We start from the raw sequence: 17874 nt of genomic DNA, 5'->3' as shown, positions 1-17874 counted from the left end.
AAAGACTTCGAAAACAAATAGAAAAGCAAAAAGAGGGAGAAGGTGAAATCAGTCCTGAAAGTGAGGTAGAGAGTAGGAGCACATCAATGGCAGATATTCCACCTCGTGATCCGGTTGATCCACCTGCTGTTAACGGTAATATGAGGGATCATGCAAGAAATGATGAATTCAACCATATCCAGATGGCGGACAACAGAGACGTGGCAATGCGAGAATATGCCGCCACGGCTTTTCAGAACTTTGATTCAGGGATAGTCAACCCTATTCCAGCCCACGAAAACTTTGAGCTTAAACCAATGATGTTCCAAATGTTGCAGACAATTGGACATTTTGGAGGGCAGGAACATGAGGATCCACATGATCATCTAAAATCATTCATTCAAATTGCAAATGCATTTCGATTACCGGGTATAACAGACGATTGTCTTAGACTAACACTTTTTCCATTTTCTTTGAAGGACCAAGCTAGAGCATGGCTCAATGCATTTCCACCGGGATCCATCACCACATGTGGGTCGTTAGTGGAGAAGTTCTTAACAAAATTCTTCCCACCTACTCGCCACGCTGATATCAGAGAGGAGATCATCTCCTTTAGACAGTATGATCGTGAACCTGTTCACGAGGCGTGGGAAAGATTTAAAGAACTAATCAAGAAATGTCCAACCATGGCTTGCCGGCATGCATCCAGATAGAACATTGCTTTAGAGGTTTAGATCATCCTACTAAGATAATGCTAAACAATGCTGCCAACGGAGCCTTTACAAAGAAGACATTCAACGAGATAGTCGACATCCTAAATGACTTAGCTTCGCACAACGAACTATGGTGTTCGCAAAGATCTAGGGCAGCACCAAAGAAGCAAGATCCAGCTGGAGTTTAGGCTCTGGACATTGCGACCTCGATGCAAAAAGAGATGGTTACAATGAACCAGAGGCTGAAAGAGATGGCGTTGGGAATAAAAAATCCATTAGCCACACCGATACAACCTGTGCAGTCGGATTATTGCACTCCTGCCCCTGTTTGCCAAGTCAACGATCTCATTTGTTCATTTTGCAGTGAAAACCATATTTATGATAATTGTCCACATAACGCTGCTTCCGTTTTTTATGTAGGACATGGGAACAATAGGAACTTTAACCCATATTCGAACACCTACAATCCAGGTTGGAGGCACCACCCTAATTTCTCATGGGGAGGTCAAGGAGGTTCGAGCGGTTTTAATCAAGGGCAGAGCCAGCAGAACAAGCAGCCATATGTTCCACCTACACAGCAATACATCCCGCCACCGCAACAGCAGTACAATCAGAGAACACAGACTCCACCAGTTCAAAATAACAACACAAATCTTGAGAATATGATGAAGAAGTACATGGCCTGAACCGATGCAGTGATACAATCCCAAGCGGCATCAACGAGGAATTTCGAGACCCAATTGGGACAGCTCGCCAATGAATTGAAGAATAGACCACAAGGTTCTTTTCCAGGCCATACTGAATTACCAAAACGAGAAGGGAAAGAACAGTGCAAAGCTGTCACCCTTAGGAGTGGACTGGCATATGATGGACAAACAATACCAACAACAGATGTACAGATTCCGTCCACTGAACCAACTGTAAAGATACCAGAAAATCCAACAACACCAAAAAAAGAAAATATTAGAAAAGGTAATGAGGACACCCCGAGTGTTCCTCCACAGGTAAAACCTTCTTTTACCCCTACTCCCCCGTTTCCACAAAGATTATTTAAGAAAAATAATGATTCCCAGTTTAGAAAATTTTTAGATATTTTAAAACAATTGCATATAAATATACCATTAGTAGATGCTCTAGAACAGATGCAAAATTATGCTAAGTTTTTGAAAGATATATTTCTAGGAAGAAAAAGATAGGAGAGCATGAACTGGTAGCCATGACAAAATGTAGTAGTGAAGCTGTAGGCAGCCCGCTACCCATGAAATGTAACGATCATGGCTGTTTTACCATTCCATGTTCCATAGGAGGAAAAAACTGAGGCAGGGCATTATGTGATCTAGGCGCTAGCATGAATCTTATGCCATTATTAGTTTTCAAATCTTTAGGCATAAGAGAAGCTAAACCTACTACGGTTACCCTCCAACTAGCAGATAGATCTATCATAAGACCTGAGGGAAAGATAGAAGATGTTTTAGTCCAGGTGGACAAATTCATTTTCCCTGCGGACTTTATCATTCTAGATTGCGAGGCAGACTTAGACGTTCCCATTATTTTAGGAAGACCATTTCTAGCCACTGGGGATACAGTTTTTAATGTGAGGAAGGGAGAAATTACAATGACGGTAAATAATGAAGAAGTTAAATTTAACGTTCTAGACGCCATGAAATTACCAGGAGACTTTGAAGAGTGCTCTGCTATAAATAGCTTGAATCCTGTTATGTTTGATGAGTTTTCTGACTTGTTAGTTACAGAGATTGAAGAAGAGCTTGATAAGATAGCAGAAGGACCGGAAGATGTGATTAATCCTGTTGAAAAAATACAAAAAGAAGAATGCAAGTCGTTACTTCCGTCCATAGTGGAACCACCCACGTTGGAGCAGAAGCCATTACCGTCGCATTTGAAATATGCATATCTAGGGGATAACGACACTTTACCAATTATTATAGCTTCCAATTTATCACCTACTAATGAATATTCTTTATTGCAGATTTTGGAGAAGCACAAAAAGGCCATTGGATGGACGATAGCGGATATCCGAGGGATAAGCCCGGCCTTTTGCATGCACAAAATCTTATTGGAAGAAGATGCTAAGAACTCTACCGAGAGTCAAAGGCGGTTGAACCCGAAGATGAAAGAGGTTGTAAGGAAAGAAATTCTTAAATGGCTTGACGCCGGTGTTATATACCCAATATCCGACAGCAGCTGGGTAAGCCCAGTACAGTGTGTACCAAAGAAAGGGGGTATAACCGTGGTGGCCAACGAGGAGAATGAGCTCATCTCAACCCGAACTGTGAGTGGGTGGAGAGTTAGCATTGACTATCGCAAACTCAACAAGGTAACGAAGAAGGACCATTTTCCTCTACCGTTTATTGACCAGATGCTCGACCGTCTGACAGGAAAGGATTTCAATTGTTTTTTAGATGGATATTCGGGTTATAATCAAATTACTATTGCTCCAGAAGACCAGGAGAAGACAACATTTACGTGTTCGTATGGTACGTTCGCTTTCAAGCGAATGCCCTTTGGATTATGCAATGCACCCGCGACTTTTCAGAAGTGTATGATGGCCATCTTCTCTGACATGGAAGAGAATATTCTAGAAGTTTTTATGGATGACTTTTCTGTTTTTGGAAATTCTTTTGACGCATGTTTAGTTAATTTGGAGACAGTATTGGAGAGATGTGAACAAACAAACCTAGTCCTAAATTGGGAGAAGTGTCATTTCATGGTACAAGAGGGTATTGTTTTGGGTCACAAAATTTCCATGCAAGGAATAGAGGTAGACCACGCTAAGATAGACATCATTTCAAAGCTACCTCCTCCCACAAATGTTAAAGGGATTAGAAGTTTTTTAGGGCATGGGGGATTTTACCGCCGCTTTATAAAACACTTTGCTAAAATTTCTAAACCTTTGTGTCAATTGTTAGAACATGATAGACCATTTGTTTTTTATGATGACTGTTTAAAATTATTCGAAATGTTGAAAGTTGTTTTATGTTCAGCCCCTATAATTATCGAACCTAATTGGGATTTACCTTTCGAGCTCATGTGTGATGCTAGTGATTATGCAATAGGATCTATGTTAGGACAACGTAAAAATAAGATCTTGCATCCTGTGTATTATGCTAGTAAGACTCTAATCGGTGCACAACTCAATTACACTGCTACTGAAAAGGAACTGTTAGCAGTTGTGTTCGCCTTTGATAAGTTTAGGTCTTACTTGATAGGCACAAAAGTCATTGTTTTTACTGACCATTCTGCTTTAAAATATTTATTTGCTAAAAAAGATGCGAAACCACGTTTGATATGGTGGATTTTGTTACTTCAAGAGTTTGATATTGAAGTTAGGGACAGGAAGGGTACTGAAAACCAAGTTTCTGATCACCTGTCTAGATTGGAATCCCCGCTCTATGATGATGGAACTATTATACGTGAACAATTTATTGATGAGCAACTCTTGCGAGTTGATTCAGTTCCGTGGTATGCCGATATAGCAAATTATTTGGTAAGTCGAATAGTTCCTTATGAGTTTAACAAGCAACAGGTAAAGAAATTTCTAAATGAAGTTCGATTTTATCGTTGGGATGAACCTTTTTTGTATAAGCTAGGACCTGACAATATCTTACACAGGTGTGTAGCAGAAGAAGAGCACGAGGCGATATTAGACGCTTGTCATATGTCTCCATATGGAGGACATTTTGCAGGACACAAAACCGCAGCTAAAGTTTTGCAAAGTGGGTTCTTTTGGCCCACTCTGTTCAAAGATGCACATAAGTTTGCCCAGGTTTGTGACAAATGCCAACGGACAGGTAATATATCTAAACGCCACGAAATGCCTCAAACCCCGATCCTGGAGATTGAAATATTTGATGTGTGGGGTATAGATTTTATGGGTCCATTTCCATCTTCTAATGGTAAGCTTTATATATTGTTAGCAGTAGATTATGTTTCGAAATGGATAGAAGTCATTGCAACTGCTACCAATGATTCCAAAGTTGTCATTCGTTTTCTGCAAAAGCACATTTTTACGCGTTATGGAACCCCGCGTTGTCTGATAAGCGATGGGGGGGCTCATTTTGTGAATAGGTCTATGCAAAAGTTGTTGGCTAAATACAATGTGCGTCATAGGGTTGCAACAGCATATCATCCTCAGTCGAATGGGTTAGCCGAAATATCTAATAGAGAGATAAAAAACATTTTAGAAAAAACTGTAAATCTTAACCGTAGGGATTGGTCTTTTAAGCTTGATGATTCACTTTGGGCATATAGGACAGCATTTAAGACTCCCCTCGGCATGTCCCCCTATAGGCTAGTTTTTGGAAAAGCATGTCATTTGCCTCTTAAGCTAGAATATAAATCATTTTGGGCTACTAAGAAATTAAATTTTGATTTGTCAGCTGCAGGTGAAGCGAGGAAGTTACAATTGTTGGAATTAGAGGAACACAGGCAATTTTCTTATGAGAATGCTAAGCTGTTTAAGGAAAAAACTAAACAGTGGCATGATAGACGTCTTCGGCCGAACAATCTTCAAGAAGGTGATCTGGTTCTGTTGTTCAATTCTAGGTTGAAACTTTTTCCTGGGAACCTAAGTCTAGATGGTCTGGTCCCTTTAAAATTTTTAAAGTGTACCCATATGGGGCAGTGGATCTAGTTGATTCTAAGGGAAGTGTTTTTAAAGTAAATGGGCAGAAACTTAAGCCGTATTTTGGAGAACCAGTGGATAGAGGAAAAACCTCTATTCAACTTTCAGGACAATAAATTTTTGCGAAAAATGTTTGTCCTTCTTATCCGTTTTTGAAAGAACAAAAGTAAAGGAAGGAAGTCTTTGTATCTTGTATTTTCTTTTTGTTTAATTATAAAAAAAATTTCTTATTCAGAGAATGTTTTTTAAAACGTTGAAAAACAAAAGAAAGAAAAAAAAACGTTGAAAAAAATTTTACGCAGGCACCTGGCGCCTGCCCTATTTTTTCCAGCATTTCGGAAAATATTAGGGAATGTTCCATTTGTGGAAGAGAAGAATATTCGGAGAATTATCGCCCATGCGCTACAAAGAAGGGAAGGTACTGGGACGTCTCCTACATCGGAGATTCGTCGTCTTCGAGAGGAGAACCAACACCTGCGAGATCAGGTTCGAGAAGTCGTGCAACATATCTACCACTTGAGGGCTTCATTGGATTTTGCGGTTTTACCTTCATGGCCTCCAGCGCTAGCTGCTATCCTTGGTCATCCATCTTCCAGTACCGACACTGATCCTAGTCCACAACCTCCAACTTCATGAAGGGGAGGTTCTTTCTTTGCTATTTTTTTTTTGTGTATTACTGTTTTGGTTAATGACGTAGTTCGCATATGCTAGCATTACTACGCATGTTTTTTTTTTTTGTATTGATTATGTTTCGAGCTCAGTTGAAGCATGAATAAAATAGTATCGTTTATCTTCTTATCACTTAAAGTATGCCTTCACTTAGCCTTAGTTTAGCTTTTCACATGCCTACTGTGAAGCATCTGTGCTGTGCATGTGATTTCATGTCGATGATGATTATAAGAGATTGTTGAGTTTTCTGTTCTATGCCTGACTAAGCTTTGAGCTATTTCCTTCGTTTCTGTGATAAACTCATTTTCTTTTATGACTTTTTGATCTTTACAAACTTTAAGCTTTTTCTTTGCCCCTATATAGGAAGTCCTTGTCCTTTTTACTGTTAAGCCTTTTTCATCCGATGCAAAAGTCTTTTCCCAGTGAGGACACTGTCTCTCTTAAGTTTGGGGGGGACAGTCGTTGTGTCAGTCATTGTTTCAGAAAGATAAAGTGTTATTTATATTTGAAAAATCATGCTATTTTCTTTTGAAAAAGAGTCAGTTGGAAAGAAAGAAAGTGTTGAAAAGCACTCAGCTTAAAAAATAGAAACAAAAAAAGAAAAAAAAGAGACAAAAGTTGCAAAAGAGTAAAAAGAGTCTTGTTGAGAGAAAATAAGAGTGGGGAAAAGACTTGTGTTAGAAGAAAAAGAGTGGTAGAAACAATGAGAGTTAAAGAAAATGTATTTATGATTTCCGAGTCCTACTGTAGACACCCATTTAGTTTTAGGTTGGGTGTTGACTTTGAAAATAGCAGTAAGGATGGTGATAAGTGACTTCGTGTTTCTCATTGTCGTCGTTTTATGACCTAGCTGTTAGTTCAAAGTCTTTCTACGAGTAGTTGTGGTTGAAACCGATGTTAGTGTGTGGAAACCTCAAGGGCTAGTAGCTGGTCTTTGAGATGTAAAAGTCTCTATGTAAAAAGGGAGTGTGCAGATTCCTTAGGGGTATTTGAAAACGTTTTCTGTTTTTGAAAGGAAAAAGGATTTTGAAAGAGAAAGTTTCTTTCATTTCAAACTTGGTTTATAGTGACTAAGCTTACAAAGGCAATAGAATGGTAGGCTTTGGCATCTTTTCCCTGAGACAATTTATGATTGAACATATCGGTTGCTTTTGCTTTACCTTGTCCATGTGTTAGGAAGCTGATTAAAGTTGCTAAGTTTTGCTTGAGGACAAGCAAAAAGTTAAGTTTGGGGGTGTGATTACGCTTGTTTACATGCGTAAAAAGAAGGTTTTAGATTCTGTTTTTATTATGTTTTAGATTTGTTTCGGACTTTTTCTCGGTCGGTTGAGTTCCAATTCATGCAAAATTTATATATGATGGTTTGTGGTTGGCTTATATTATATTTATGACATTTTAGGACCATTTGGGAGTGGAAATTAATCAAAAGAAGCAAAAAGTCGGAAATACCAACATGGGAGGCGCCAGGCGCCTGGGAAGGCTGCAGAAAACTGTTTTTCTTCCAACTTTGCCCTTAATGAAATGCGTCTTCCAATATGTTTTGGTGGTTCCAACCGATGCATACATGTAGAAGAAGTGTTCCACTATCAGTTTAAGCACAATTTAGCTAGTCAAAGGAGTTGGAAATGGGTGATTCACCATCGTTTTAGGACCTACCTAACCAATTCTGCACAGCTATAAATTCCAGCAGCTTCTCCACCAAATTCATCAAGCCTTGCTTCCTTCTCTGGATCATTTTTAGTGTTTCTTTGTTGCTTTCTAAATACTTTTGAGTTGCTTTCATTAGTTGCTTTTGGTTTTTAAATCCCGAGCACTTTACATTCCTTTATTGAGCTTTGTTTTGTTTCCATTTGTACTTAGCTATTTTCTACTTATTCAAATATATAAAAATCCAGCACTTTGCTTATCTTCCCTTTGCCTTTACTTTATTTTTAGTTAAGAGAGTTGTGTTTTTGGAGGAAAGAGCACGTGACACTCCCCCTTGCTTGAAAGAGAATGGCGAAGCTCTCAATCCCGAGAAAAACTCTCCGTTAGTTAACTTTTGTTTTTCACACATGCATTCCAATTTCAACCATTTTACTTGCTGTATTTTTTTCAATATGTCTTTCTAAATTCCCGTCTCTAGCCCGGTTATAGATAGTTAGCCTTTTATTTCTAAAAAGGGTTGCTAAGAAGTAGTGTTTTTGCTTTCCATTCATTGGTCAACATGTTTTCCCAAAAAGTTAGGATTTAGAGAAGGCAACTGTAAGTCTTAACAAGTCAATACTGAAAAGGTTGCTTATTTGCATTGTTGAGTGGTTAAACCGAGGAGAGGAGCGCCTTAGACATAAGGGTTCCGGTTAAGTAGCCTAGACATAGGACCTTAACCCGAGGTTGCGACTATTTCCATCCTAAAACTAAGATATCTCTCATAATAGACATATTAGGGAATGTCTTAGGACTTTGAACTTGCTTAGACATAAGTCAAGTGAAAAGCGTAGTCGTTGGTTCCTAAAGTAAACTGCATATCGTCCTTAGCGTATCCTTGATTCTTTGTTGGCTAACTTGAAGTAATTCGGACTAGGTTTTACCATTATAAGACCAAATCCCAAATCCAAACCATTATTTGTGACCACTTTCCATTTTACAAGAATCACTCATCTCAACGTTCACTATTCATTAAAACTTTAGAGTTTGGAAATTATTTAGAAGCCCTTGAAGATCGATACTTGGATACTCCATCCATTTTATATTACTCTGACAGGTGTACGCTTGCATCTATAGAATTGTTACCACGCTTAGTGCGTGCGTTCAACATAAACCACCAGTCAGCGCTACTCTGATTTTCAACACTCACGAGAGTTTGAACAATTAGAACAACAACACTAAAGTTTTAAGAGAAACTCAAATCCTATACAGATAAACCATTTATTACCGACTTCACCTTAACCTAACCCTCCAAGGAAATCTTTATTAACTATAAACCATCCACTAAATGAATGTTACCATCTCAAATGGCAATGAAGCAAAAACTAATTCAAGTACGAACAACTTAAACGAATGTATTCATAACTATCCTATGTAGATTACAATCCCGTAGTTCAAGAGACTAACAAGGTTAATGCTCGAAAAGAATAATGAATCGGCACCCTTACAATCATCCTTTAGACAATAAAACTAAACAAAACCAACCACTACCAACTCAACTACAAGATTAAATGGCCACAACTATCCTAACTAAAAGAAATTAATTTCACGCAGCATAGCTAATGGCCTTTCGGATCAAGTCTCCTCCTCGCCATCACCATCCCAAGAGCTAGCTCGATACCTGGAAACTGGAGGGGAAAAAGAGGGATGAGTACAACCACAGTACTCAGTAAGCAGCCCTTGTTTGAAGGGTCACGCACAAACAGCATACTTATCAAGGAACAACGTGTCATGCTTATTAAAGAATCAACACACACACATCATGCTCAACCAAATCATGAAACATTCATTGTTATGCTTTTCATCACATTATGCATTCAAACATAGACACATTCTATAAAACTCGGTGACAACCACAACCAGGAACACATTAACTACCAACCTCTAGTCTCCCTAACATCTCAAGTACCTCTACGCTTATCACCGCTACTCTAGCCTTCCACAGTTAACTCCTTCGAGCAGAGTCGGCCCCTGACCATTTATACCCAGAGCCCCGACCCTGCAGCATCGACCCTCGACCATTTATACCCGAGGCCCCGATGACTTCACCGTCTATTGGCCCTTGACCATTTGTACCCAATGCCCCAATAGTTCTCCTTTCGAAAGACTCCTCGCATCGACCCCCGACCATTTATACCCGAGGCCTCGATACCCAATTAGTGACGTATCAGCCCTCGAACATTTATACCCGAGGCCCTGACACTCACCAATTCACTTCGTAACTTTCATAACTCCACATATCATTTCTAGCCTCCAACCAGGATTTCAGTACTACTTCCCTAATAACACCAACCACCACAACGCCCATCACGACACAACCACTAGTATGATTTCAATGCATCACAGATCTCAAAAACACAAAGTTTGACAACAACCAACCTGCTCACAGCATAGCGCACACAAAGCTTCAACAAACAACCCTATGACATTCTTCACATAACATGCTTTTCACAACCTAACAAATCCTAATCACTTCCAACCATACAATATCAGTAAGTTCCTAAAGTTGCAGACAACAAACATGAATACCAGTCATATACATATCCAATATATATAAAATAACCGCAAGTTACAATAACAGCATCGACCTCACAAACCTGTCCAACAATTAAAATAATAAGAGAAACATGTTTATAATGTAAAATCAGCAAGAACAATTTTTATTAACACAGATCAACGCACACACCCGCCCACGTGCTACTTACTTTGTTATGTCCCAAAATTCTCATAAGAGTCCTACTTGCTACTACGCCATGCCTCAAGCATCAACAATCTCATAATAGTCCAATATGCGATACACCAAAATGATCATATGTAACAGCCAATCAATCTAAAATAGTCCAACAAGATCCAACAGCTCCAGCAGGCATCATTCACAGAAAAAGCACAATCAACCACTTAACCAAAATATAATTGATAAATACCCAGCATACATCAAACACAACCGATTTCTCATAAATATTCAATACGCTTTCGAAACACTAGATTATAGTACCGGTATACAATTTTCATCATGAAAACCAATTAGAACATAATAGCAATTCAACCATAGTCATCCAGGATTACCTAGCTACAATTTGTTCACACAACCACATACTTTTCCCAAGATATATCAACAGTTTCATAAACAATGACGTTTACTAAATGATAACAACGACAAGCGACATGCAAGTATCACACATGGGCACACGAGCAAACAATCATATCATATCAGCACACAACAACCAATCCCTCCAGTAAGAAACTACTTACAACCATTAGCCAATATTCATAAGATACAATTAACTTACATATTAATAAATATTAAACACACCGAAAGCACCACACAATTCATACATATTCAATCAACAAACATCCCCCAAGTAAGAACTACTTACACAAATGTCCTAACGCGTCACTAACACCTTAATAATCGACACCTAAACAAAAGATACCAATCTTTGGGTTAGAATCCTACTGAAAAACACTTAACTTGCATCAAAACTAAGTTTAGGTGATTTGTTACCGACTAACTCACCCTAAAACCTGTTGGGTTAGGAGTGGGTCGACGCCGAGGATGTTCAGGCACCCAAAACAAAGCTCCAATTGCCTTGTGCTAGCTAGCCTGATGAAGAAAAACGATGGGAACTCTGATTCGAGTCCGAAATGGAATGGGTCAACTCCGAATGTCGCCGGAACAAAATAACACCACGAAACTTGCTGGACTTCACTAATCTAGGATGTTTAAAGTCGTCGGAGGGATCGCGTTGCTGGTCACGGAGATCAGCGCCAGAGAGAGCCGCAAATATGGTTGTTCGGCGGCTACAAGTGTCGGTTCTGCTCGAATCTCACCATCGTAGCCCTGCTGAAACGTCGAGGTCCGATATCGCTGTCGTAGGACGCCGGATATGAAGTTGAATCGGGCAATTCGGCGAAGACATGCCTTGTTAATTTAACCTACAAGAGAATGGAATGGAAAAGAAGGGACCTAGGGTTACTTTTGGGTTATTTCCATGTTTTCTTTTATTTGTTTTATTTTATCAACATTTTTTTTTCACTTATTTAGTTTTCAAAAATTAGAAAGCCCAATAACCCAATAAAAGAAGGCCCAAAATTAAACTTTTATAACCCAACTAAAACTCACAACAACTCGACAAAATAATTAATTTAACCTCTGCAATCCAAAAGTTAAATCAAAAAAGAAAATAAATTAATTTAAATTTCCAAAAACCTTGGATTTAAGATTTAATTAAGAATCTAATCAAAAGTTCGAAAACTTAATTTATCTTAATCCAACGAAATTAAACTTAAATCTGATTTACCCAAAGTTAGAACTCCAAATAAAAAGAAAATCAAGTAATTAAATTATGAGCTTAGGGGAAAATCCAAAGGGACAAATTAAGTCGTAAAGTAAATTAGCCAGAGAACGCGGGGCGTTACATATCAGACCCCGACCATTTATACCCGAGGCCCTGACACCCACTCTTTCCTTCCTTCCAAAAATCCAACATTTACCAGAGTCTCACCATAAACTTTCTGATACCACCAACCCGGCATCTTTCATCTCACAAGTACAATTCAACATGTTTCACAACCCAGACGACTTTTAAAAAAAACGAGATAATAACCCAATCATGCTCGATATCCAACATCATTATTTAACAAGTATTACTACGGATAATAGCTCACAAAACACGCCGAACTAAACATGCATATCAAGCAACCAACATTTCCACAGCAATACTCAACAGTTTAGCAAGCAGAAATCTCACTATTTTCATCGACAAACCTCCAACACAACTTCAAGTATATCGACTAACACAACGACAATTAATTAGCACAAAGACGTAAAAGAATTTGCATAAATCGCTACAAAATCAGCACGTTAGAGACCATTTCGCATACATTAACACACGCACACGCCCCTTGTCTACTTACACACTATCGCGACCTTAAGTTTTGCGTCGACCTCACACCTAAGCACACCAAAACAGAAAATACAGCACGTTACGTACGCTATTTAGCCTTCGAAATCAACTCTAAAAGGGTTCGAATGGCGCATTACCACCAAAACCGACTTCGTATAGATGTGGGTCACCTAGATCTAGCTCGCCAAGGTGTGGGTAGCCTAAATCGAGCTTCGAACGAATGTGGGTCACCGCCAACGTCCTAAACACTGCTGTAACGTACAAATCCCGCCGCTGGAGTTGTTGTTCGTCGGATCGTTGCAGCAAGTCGTCGCCTTTTTGCCGCTGTACCACCCGTTCGCCGTGCGCCGCCGCGAGGAGGAGGCCGCGCTGGTTCGTTGCAGACCGCCGGGATGCGCCGCCGCTGCTGCAGACCGTCGGAACGTCGGGGAGTCTCGTCGTCGGTCCGCCGCCGTAACAGTCTGCCGTGCGCCGCTGCGAGGAGGAGGTCGCGCCTCTGGATCGGGACGTCTCTGCTATTGTTCGAAGGAGCACCGCAACACTGCTGCTCGATCCGAAGGGCGCCGCCGCCGCTGCTGTTTGATCCGGAGAAGCACCGCCGGAACGCCGCTACACCTCGCCGGAAAACGAGAGAAGGGGGGCGGCGGGGTTGGAAGATGAAGAAGAAATCGGGGGGGGGGGGGGGGCGGCTAGGGTAGAAGAAAGAAGAAGAAGAAAGAAAAAGGGGCTTGGCTAGGGTTTTCTTTTTCTTTTGTTTTGTTTTAAAACCAAATTACCTGAATGGAGGCCCAACCATCCAAGCCCAAGAGAAAAGGAGTCCATTCCGCTTAAAACAAGACCCAACATACGGAGTCCGATAATTATTAATTTAAATTGGAGTTTAGAGCCCGATAATAAAGATAAATTTAATTAATAATCAATTTAAAATTTAATGAAAAAAAAATCTCCTGATCCGAGACTAACTAACCTGGGGGACTCGGGGCGTTACAGACATGTGACGCCCGAGAGGAGGGGTACATGAATGAACCGATACCACATCCGAATGAGAGGGATCCTGAGATTATTGAAGAATGGTCAATAAAGGGTTAAAAAGAATTGATAGTCACTACCTATACCAACAAGGTGCACCTTCCTTTTCGGTGGCTCAATTGTAAGAACTCCAAAGTTAAGCGTGCTTGGCTTGGAGCAATCTTAGGTTGGGTGACTCTTAGTTGCTTTACCAGGAAGCATGTGAGTGAGGACAAAGTGTTGGTCTGTAAGGGCAGTAGTATGAAGATATACAAGAGTCTGATACCCAACAAGACTCTCAGAATTTGACCTCACCAAGAAGTTCTCCTTAAACTCCTACGAGATCGCCAGTTGAAGCTACTTCAAATCAAGAAAGCTCTAAATTTCTCCTAAGAAGAATGTGTTCTTTGCAAGATATTTATGCTCAGAAGTTTGGATCAAAGCTATGGATGAAGAAATGGCAAGCATCGAAAGAAATAAGACATGGAGCTTCAAGACTTGCCAACAGGAAAAGAAGCGATAGCATCCCAGCTACAATTGGATGTGTTTCAACTGGATGTCAAATCTGCTTTTTTAAATGGCCAGTTGGAAGAAGAAATATATGTAGAGCGGCCTCAAAGATATATTGTTCGTGGAAAGGAGGAGAAAGTTTATCGACTCTATAATGCCCTTGTACGGATTAAAGCAAGTGCCTCATGCATGGAACAGCAAAATCGACGAATATTTCTGCCATAATGGATTTCAAAAAAGCCCCATTGAACCATCTCTCTATGTGAAGAATGAAGGTACAAATTTCCTTGATGTTTGCTTATATGTTGATGATCTAATCTATTTTGAGACTAACTCATAAATGTTGGAAGAATTTAAACAAAGTATGATGAAGAATTTTGAAATGACTGATTTGGGTCTCATGAGATATTTTCTTGGAATTCAAGTAAAGCAACATCAAAGTGAGATTTTTCTTTCTCAAGAAAAATATATCGATAATTTACTCAAGGAACTTCACATGAGAAATTGCAAGCCTGCTACGACTCCTACGGCACCCAATGAGAAGTTATATTGTGAAGATAAATCTAGTAAAGCAGATCCACAGACTTTTTGAAATCTGGTTGGTTCGTTAATCTATCTTACTAATACCAGGCCAGATATTATACATTCTGTAAGCATTATTTCAAGGTAGATGAATGATCCAAGCAAATATCACTATGCTGCTGCAAAAAGAGTTTTGAGATATTTACAGGGTTCCAAAAGTCATGGGCTCAAGTATGTAAGGGAGAAAGATTTCAAGCTCGTTCACTACACCGATAGTGATTAGGCAAGTTCTCTTGATGATCAAAAGAGCACTTCAGGATATGTGTTTTGTTTAGGATCTAATACAATATCTCGGAGTTCGAAAAAGCAACAAAATGTATCTTTGTCTTTTGCTGAAGCATAATAGCCGCAACTGAAGACGCTTGTGAAGCCGTTTGGCTAAGGAGAATCCTAAAAGATATTCAGACGGAGTAGGTCATGCCGACAAAAATCTTCTGCTATAATATGTCAGCAATTGCAATGACCAAAAATCTTGTCTTTCATGCTCGGTCCAAGCATATTGAGCTACGTCATCACTATATCAGAGATTTGGTAAACAAATAAGAAATATTTTAGGAATTCATCAACACTAATGATCAACTCGCAGATATGTTCACCGAAGCTGTTATGATAGAGAAGTTCAAGAAGTTTTTGAAAATTACAAATTAAAAGGGGGTGTTGAAAAATAGTAATTTGTAATTTTTAAATATGCCTAGACGCTTCTAGAGTTATCCACACAAAATAGTTATCTATAAATTTATCTAAAAGTTTGTAAATAAAATACTTTAGAATCATCCCGCATTTTTCCTAGATTCCAATGAATTCTAGAGAATTCTTTTAGATAAGAATAGATTAATATGTATCTAGAGATCTCCCTAACTCTCTAGAATTCTCCATAGAGTTCTCTCAAACACCTATAAATAGAGGTGTTAACTCCCCTTGTATGTAATAAAGAAAAACCAAAACTTAAATTAAGAAAAATGCCAAGCACAATATTAGAAGTTTCTCTCCATATTTGTCTCTCCATTCTAAATCCTTCTCCTACTTTCTTTGATTGCCTCCAACACATATCTCTTTCTCTTCGTCAAATCTCCCTCTTCGTAGAAGAGCTTCAATCCTCAAACACCTCCTGATGTGCATCAAGGAAGACTTAACAATATTACTTAGCTAAGAGACCAATCACAAGGTTGCAAAATTACTCGCCATGAACAAGCCAAAGTTCAAGACTTGCTTCTTATGTTTAAGTTAGAGCTTAACAAAGAAGAAAGAGGATCTCTGCTACAACATGTGAAACATTATTCAAGATTCAGGAGGAAAAGTGGAGAAAGAAGCTTCAAGAAACTTGAAATGTACTCCAAAAGTGAGAGCTGCTTTTTAGAGGTTATTTAGGGTTAAACTCTCAGGAGCGTAATTTCCATGGAATTCATGGTAGCACCTCATTTTGGGCTTCATTTGTAATTTTATCCAATACCTCTTATGCCCAAGTTTGGAATTGTAAACTGTTATTAGCCGATTAGTTGAAAGTTCCCACAGTCTTGTAACTGGAACTCTTTTATAAGGTTTAGGGACTCGGGGTTTTACTTATGTTTATCTTTCCCTTTTTTTTGTACCTCCCTTAGTTGGCTTGCCCAAGATTGCCTAAATATTTGTTTTAGCGGTGAAAGTTCTGTCCTGTACGTGCCTGTGATGAAATATGTTTTTAACTAAATCTTTAAAGAGTGAAGCAAACACATAAAAGTTTGAAATATACAATGTTAGAGAAAAGAATAAATTATCAGGAGGGAAAATGATAGAGTGAGCAAATAGTAGAGAGAGACATGTTAGAAGAAAAAAATACAAGCACTGAGAGAGAACATTTTTAGAGAACACCTAAAATTTTAGAGTGAGAAAAGTAAGACAAGAAAGAAAAGTTATAGATATAAAGAAGTTTGATAGATAAAATGAGAGAGAGAAAATGATATAGAGGAAAAAATTTAGAGAGATTTTTTGGTGATAGATATGTTGAAGATAGAAGAGAAACATGATTAGAATAAAAAGTAAGATTTTGGAAAGCAAAAAGCTTTATACACAAGTCTTCGATCAATAACAGTTTCTTTCTCTCTGAATATAAACAACCACCGATAACAGTTTCTAAAAACCAAAATTTTAAATTAAAAAAATTAGGAGAGGGTTCATTAGACCTATAAAGAGAATTGCAATTGGTAACAAAAATTTTTTATCCATTTCGAAATATGTCATTGTTTTTAAAATTTTCAAATATAGTAAAAATTTTCACTTATATCAAATACTTATATCAATAGTATATTAGTAATATATCATACACTCATATCAGTAGTGTATTATATATATATCAATATATATATTGCATAGATACTCGTATCAGTATATATTAGATGTATATCATATACATATATCAGTAGTCAAATATATTACATATATATTACAGATTACAGATATATTGTAAATGTATATGATTTTAAAATTGGACGTACGTTTTTTTTATAAGTATTAAAAAAACTAAATGTAATTATTATTTTGCTTAACTTTAGTAAATATTTTGAAATATTTAGAACGGTCTCATATATAAACGATCTAGAAATTCAGTATTCAAACATCTTTAATAGCTTATTAATTTACCCCATTAATATATCATAGTGAAAACAGTCAATATTTAATGCTATTTATTGATACCGATTAATATATCATATTTAAAATGCTATTTATTCATAGGGATTATAAAAATGTATAAAATAATAAATATATCAATTTTTTTAAAGTGTAACTATTTTTTAAATGATGTCTAAAAAGTGGATATTTGAGATAATTTTGCTTCAATCTAATGAATGGGTCAAACGGGGCAAATTAAATAAAATGTTGACTCCTGTGTCAAAATAAATAAATAAATATAAAATAAAATGTTGACTTTCTTATTAGGTTTAAGAGGAATTCAAACTACTGATGAGGTTGATTATTTGTAAGTAGGTTAAATATTCAAGATAATCCTTATTCTTTCACTTAATTCTCAATTTGGTTCCTTAGTATTTTGAAATTCTCAATCTCTTCCTTATTTATTTAAAATTCTCAATTAAGTAATTTCACATCAAAATTGTTAACAAAAAGCTGATAAATCACTAAATTATTGCTTTACTAACATATTTTCGCACTTTCATGCTTTCGTACCTGTGAGATTTTAGCTTCA

The 17874-nt window shown here is 37.9% G+C and overlaps 1 long non-coding RNA gene and 1 other non-coding gene across 2 annotated transcripts; both read right to left on the bottom strand.

The window, feature by feature from the left end:
• Positions 1–566: 566 nt before the first annotated feature.
• Positions 567–672, bottom strand: LOC148209097 (small nucleolar RNA R71). Its single transcript, XR_015787490.1, has one exon. It is a non-coding gene; the product is annotated as a small nucleolar RNA R71 (small nucleolar RNA).
• An 8358-nt stretch (positions 673–9030) lies between these two features.
• Positions 9031–11646, bottom strand: LOC111025023 (uncharacterized). Its single transcript, XR_015787336.1, has 3 exons — positions 11207–11646; positions 11067–11108; positions 9031–9317 (listed from the first exon to the last, which is right to left on the bottom strand). It is a non-coding gene; the product is annotated as an uncharacterized LOC111025023 (long non-coding RNA).
• Between the last annotated feature and the right edge of the window lie 6228 nt (positions 11647–17874).

Source organism: Momordica charantia (genome assembly GCF_013281855.1).
Source record: "Momordica charantia cultivar OHB3-1 chromosome 9 unlocalized genomic scaffold, Mcharantia_2.0 BLBB01000009.1, whole genome shotgun sequence".
Lineage (NCBI taxonomy): Eukaryota > Viridiplantae > Streptophyta > Magnoliopsida > Cucurbitales > Cucurbitaceae > Momordica > Momordica charantia.
This window is presented reverse-complemented; position numbering and strand designations above follow the sequence as displayed.